Below are 6579 nucleotides of genomic sequence, written 5' to 3' on the forward strand. Positions count from 1 at the left end.
TCTGTCTATCTTGTCGAACAAACTTGTTATCTAATATCTGTCTATCTTGTCGAACAAACTTGTTATCTAATATCTGTCTATCTTGTCGAACAAACTTGTTATTTAACATCTGTTTATCTTGTTGAACAAAAGTTTTAACTTATTAATAGATTTTGTTTGTTACACAATGGGCTACTTCATCTCTGCTCACGCGTGTATAGAAAGCCGATTTTTAGCGTCATAAGCCCATAGAGTTATCACCCTAAGCCTTGTTAATAAGAGAAAGTAGAGAAAACGATGTAGTAACTATATTACTACTTAAAATTATTAAAAATAAATGAAGTTATGTTTACATGCCCTAGAAACTACAAAACTTATAATCAATGAGTGTCGACTCACACATGACAGTTTACATACAAAATTTTATTGAATGATATGGCTACAGTTTTAAATCAATCTCTTGATTTTTATATTTATATATCAATTGAATTTCCTATATTTGTCTGTTGTTAAGCACAAAGCAATACAATGAGCTATATGTGCTGTGCCTACCACAGGTATCGAAACGCGATTTTTTAGCGTTATAAGTCTTCACACTTAAAGCTGAGCCACTAGGGGTCATATATGGAGATAGAGATAGTCTTTATAGAACTACTTATAAGTATAAGAGCACCAGGAAACGCTTGTTGCTATATCAAGTGACTTTGATGAGTGTTTAGGCTGTGCTACAAAATAATCATCCGTTATTATAAGAATAGACAGGTTGAGCGAGAAGTATGGCCGAAGCTTTCCATGCTAAAGTTTATTATAGTTATAACCAATTTTTTTGTTGCAAAAATGAAAAATCATCTTTTTCTTAGATAAGTTTACCTTTTCTTCTCCGAACTTTGAATTCAATTTGATATATATTGACAGTCATTTTGTTTCACCTTTAGAATTTTCATCGAATGGGATTTGGAAATAACTATAAATGTAAGTAGGAAATTTGGCGGCACGCAACACTCCATGTCCCAGTTTTTAAGACTTGACGAAAACAATCATTTCTAGTAACACGTTTTCTATCTCAAAATTCAATTCGAAAGAAGAAACAATCATTCCTTTAAGGGTATATCACCTCTCTCACCAGAGAACTCAACTTAAAAGTAGATTTATGCTGTCTAGAACGTATAAGTAGAAGTTTTACATCTTTATTGGTGCATAATGGGATTAAAGTTTTCTTCAACCATAATCAAATGATAGATCTTTATTTATGTCTCTAATATATTTACAGTTTATTCGGGGTTAAAACACGCTTTTGCCTATCTTATAACAGATTTCTCTTATAAGGTCTGTAACAGTTAATCCTTCCGTCTGTAACGAGTTTAGGGGGAATCTTGTAAAACCAGAAGATTTGGGGTTTATTTTTTTAACTAGCGAAAGTACCCGGCTTTGCATGGTTGGTATATTTTAGCAAGTGCATAAAATTTATCATGAAAGTAAAAATATTGATCCAATTTTAAACTTAAATCGTTTCTGAATTAAGGTGTTTTCTGTTATATCATCAACGTTTTTAATAAAAAACAAACCTCTTTAACCATCAGAGATTCTAAATTAAGAAATCAACAAATATTTTTCTAGTTTTGTTGTTTATACATTTTATTTTATACTTTCTATACATAGACTAACAACAATATTAGGTTATACTTTTGTGGCCAAGACATGACATAAAAGCCATTGCTGGAACACATTGTTACCAAAACGCACTGGCTTTTTATATATTAGAAGTTATTAACCTAACTGATATACTACAGGGTATACTATGAGTCACACATGCACGTGGATAAGATAAATAATAATACCCAGGTGCAAACCCTCAGGGTCCACTTAGTATGGGTGCAAAATTTCAGTTTTCTACATTCGTTCCTCTTGGAGCTATGGCAGTCACACATACACACACACACACACACACGCTTTTATTATAATAGATTGGAGGTGATTAATGATTCAGTGTAATGAACCGAATATTTACTTTTGTATTTTTTTTTCAGCATTAGAATCCAATCTTTCCAATTATATTATTCGGAAACTAACAGAAACTCGCAAAACATTTGCGGTCAGATTAGTATCTTTAGTGCAACAGCACTTCTTTAAATACAGGATTTTTAGAATAATGCAAAATAATTTTAACCGCAGACGCCGAAATCTATAAGTTCACTTGTCGTAGACCTAACATTAATTAAGGCTTTATTAAGTATGGCCTATGCTCGATAAAAAGATAAATTAACACTGAATTTGTGTACGTTTTTTGCTTTTGTTTAGTTAGGCCTAAACTCTACCGTGCATAATACTATCAATAAATAAACTTATAATGTTATTCTACGACCTAACATTAGACCATTTTAAAAAACTTGATAAGCTCTTGATATCTTATTGTACAAAATTTCTACTAAAGTATATTTACAGCTGCCTCTTCTTTACATCAGATTTAGATAGCAAGGTGCACGTGCATTTTCAGAACAGGCAAAAATGAGTATTATTTTAGTTATTTGCTTGAATATATACATGTGACAAGGTAAATGAAGCCTTTTTGGAGTACGTTTGTTTCAAGAGGGTCATAGTTTTCTAAAGTACGTTTCAAGGATTTAACATGTACACTATATTCCAGAAGATAGCAATAACTGTATAATTATTACAAATTTGGCAATTTAAAAAAAGCATTTTGGAACTTCGTTTCTACTTGTTAAGTGCGTTTACTAGAATATGCCAATGTAATGGATATTTTCAGTGTAATATTGCACAGTACTTGAAATAAGTTCAGACCTTAATGTATTGAAACATTAAAATTTTCAACATATGAGTAACTTTTTTTCTCTTCAAACTTTTAAAGAGTTAAAACATTTTATTTTTTTTAACCCTAGTAAATATATACCTTCAAGTATCTGAGGTTTTGAGTAATATCCTACGTAGAAGGTGCAATTTATTTTAGTTTTACTCAATAGATATATCCTTCGTAAAAATTACAGACATAGGAAGGATATATATATTTCTGGGACTCGTAATTTCTAACTTATTAAAATGTATATCACTAAAATAAAACAACAACAACAAAACCTTTAGCCCTGAAATATTATTTTATGATAAACCTTATAATTGACTTTCATTAGCATTATCCAAAAACTAGGTTACAGCGTAAAATTACCATGACGCCTTCCCGAATCAGAAGCTTGATTTGATTAAAGAAAATCTGACACTTAGAAATTTATAAACTAATAAATTATTTTGGTAGATATCCTAACTAACGAACATGCTATAAATGATCGTAACTGATCATACTGAAAAAAATAATCTCTATTTATTTGATCGTAATAAGATACAATATTTCGCTTGAATTTTTATTTTAGGTTCAAAAGATTCATAAAAACTTACTGCACAACCGGATCTATTATAAAGATATTTAAGAGTAATTTGGCTAAATACAATTACATACAAATACAGGGTTTGTGTAGGAAAAGGAAAATAAATAAACCTAAAGACAAAATAGAATTGTAAAAGGAGTGGCAAATGTAGAAGACATGATAGTTTGTCGTGATACCAAAAAAAAATGTACCGAATAATAACTAAAAGGTTATTTGTTTTTTTAAAGCGTAGAACTACACAATGGGTTATCTGCCCTATGACCAAACCCCAAACTTTAGCGTTATAAGCTTTAAGCTTACCATTGACTCACAACTAAATGAAATGAGCTTCAGGTAATCATTAAAGCCATCGTATATCAAGTTGTTTACTTTAACTTTAATACTGTACTTTCATGAAAGTGGATAAAAAAGATGTTAGCAAAACCCTGAAAATGATTAGTGTACAGAGATTTCATCTTGACGAGTTTAATCATAATCACTATGATTATGATTGGTTAATGAATAATATGCTTATGTGGTGTTTATTCCGTATTTTCCCCGTGTTCATTTGTGGCTGTCACATCAAAGTTAAAGCTCAAAATGTTGACATAATCTCCAGTTCATTTTAACGTCCTTCTAAATTCTGAATATTTCATACTTTTAACTACCAACTAGTGCTTCTGGAAAGTGTCATTTTATAAATATCAGTTCTCTTAAGAACTTAAATCTTAAACGTGTATTTTTTAAAAAAATCCGTCTTGTTTCCATAATCTTTTATGAAACTATAATTTTCTTTAATTCCATTACGTAGTTGAAAAGCTTTCTTAATCACAGTAAACTAATGTTACCTCTTTTCAATCATTTATCCAAAATGCATCACGCTAGAACAAACGAAATATATAAATTAGTAAAAGACATTTAAATGTCTGTTGGTAATACGTTGAGCCTGGAAACGGCTTAGTAAAAATCGTTTAAAAACCTAGCCAGACATTAAAGGCTTAACTTGGATTACATTTAATTCTCTCTTCACCAAGCCCCAATTACAAGTAACACCATCTGCTCATTACTAAGTACAAATTATGATTCTAGGAAGAGATTTCGTTCAACAAAATGGCTCATCACTGAGATGTACTCAGAAAACGCAATTCGATTTTTCCACTTGACCCCCAGTGGTTCAGATGGCTCACACCACTAAAACCTGGGTTTCGATACTCGTGGTGGGCACAACACAGATAGTCCATTGTGTAGCTTTGTGCTAAACAACAAATAATAAATCAAATACAGGGGAAAAAAGATATCAAGAAATTATATATTTGTTTGTAGTTTAGCAAAAAACTACACAAAGGGCTATCTGTGCTCTGCCCACCACGGGTATCGAAACCTGATTTCTAGCGTTGTAAGTCCGCAGACATACCGCTGTGCCACTGGGGGGGCAATAAATTATAAATATTGGATTTAAATTATTCATCATTTGATATTCCTCACTGCGGAAGGCCTGGCATGGCCAGGTGGTTAGGGCGCTCGACACGAAATCTGAGGGTTGCGGGTTCGAATCCCAGTCCCACCAAACATGCTCGCCTTTTCAGCCGTGGGAGGTTTTAATGTGACGGTCAATCCCACTATTCGTTGGTAAAAGAGTAGCACAAGAGTTGGCGGTGGGTGGTGATCTAGCTACCTTCCCTCTAGTCTTACACTGCTAAATTAGGAATGGTTAGCGCAGATAGCTCTCGTGTAGCTTTGCGCGAAATTCAAACCAAACCTCACTGCGGTAAGATGAACTGAAATACTAAAAGTACATTTATTTTGTGCTGATTCCAGTCAAGTTTTGTTTTCCATACGTACGATATTTTTCCGGCTCTAGCATTTAATTCCTTTTACACTTTGAGTGCTTACTATTTAAAGACTATTTTACAACTTTTAAAGCCTTTTAACATTAAATTATGGATTATAAAACATATTACATTTCCTTTTAGTCACCTTACCTCTACGCAGTTATGATAATAACTGTAAAACGCAAATCTTACAATAACTGAGAGTTCAGTTGTTTTTTTTAAATATTCACCCAAAGCCACTCAAGGACTATCTGACCTTCAGTAGCACAGCGATAAGTCTGCGAACTTATAACGCTAGAAACCGAGTTTCGATACCAGTGGTGGGCACATCACAGATAGCCGATTGTTTAGCTTTGTGCTTAACTACAAACAAACAAAAGGACTTTTTTGTGCATTACCGCCACTTATGTTGAACTGAAAAGTAAGGTTCGTACAGCACACTAACGACCCCACTCTGCGGAGCTCATGTTTAAGTCAACGGGTCGCAAACAAAAGAACCTTTAGTCCATTTGTCCTTACCTTCTGTTTTCTGTATACAGGTAAGATATGCATTATAATTTCTTGTAGTTACTTTCATTAACAGTATTGGTTGATATGTGTAATATATCCAGTTTTATTACTTTTTTCAGTTTTGTTGTTATTATTATACTTTCATTATAAACATTGTTTTGCATTGTTAGCTTAGTATATGTATTTAGAACTAACCTAAAAATCTTATTAGCTGGTCGAACCTCACGATATATTTTTGGGATTACGATCGAAAATGGCGTTAACAGTGAGGATACAACATTGATAAATCAAAGCATTTTAATCTTTAAAATTAAGAATGTATGAAAAGTATTTTTACTTATCGGTTATTATCGATACCAGGATATTTTTTAGTTTCGCTCTAACTTGCTTCGATCGGAAGTTAAGAGAAGATCTATTAATGATAAGAACGTAAAATGTCGGCGAATACTACTGATTATAAAATCTTACAAAGCCAAGGCTATTTGAATCTAATACACATATTTATTTAATATGTTCATGATACAATCATTTATAAAGTATACTAAACTCATAGAAACATTCGATACGCAATTCATAAGTCAGTGCTGCAATAAACATTGGCTGCTATACATTAGGCAACGTCTAACTTCATTAATCATAAACCATTAACCAGTGAAATGGTAGTGGGAAAAAGTAAATTCAGTAAATAAACTATTTGTCAGAAATTTGAAATATATATTATTTATGCCAAGTGTCAAAATAAAAGTCTTCTACTTATACTTCTTAATAGTATAAATATATACTGTGTTGTTGTTGTTGGACTTAGGATTCTTCTACAGTAGGTGTCTGTGACTTATTGGCGATAACTTCAATGATAAATGAACAGCACGCACTTCACTTGTTTT

The sequence above is a fragment of the Limulus polyphemus genome, unplaced genomic scaffold, assembly GCF_000517525.1.
Source record: "Limulus polyphemus unplaced genomic scaffold, Limulus_polyphemus-2.1.2 Scaffold737, whole genome shotgun sequence".
In the NCBI taxonomy this organism is placed as follows: domain Eukaryota; kingdom Metazoa; phylum Arthropoda; class Merostomata; order Xiphosura; family Limulidae; genus Limulus; species Limulus polyphemus.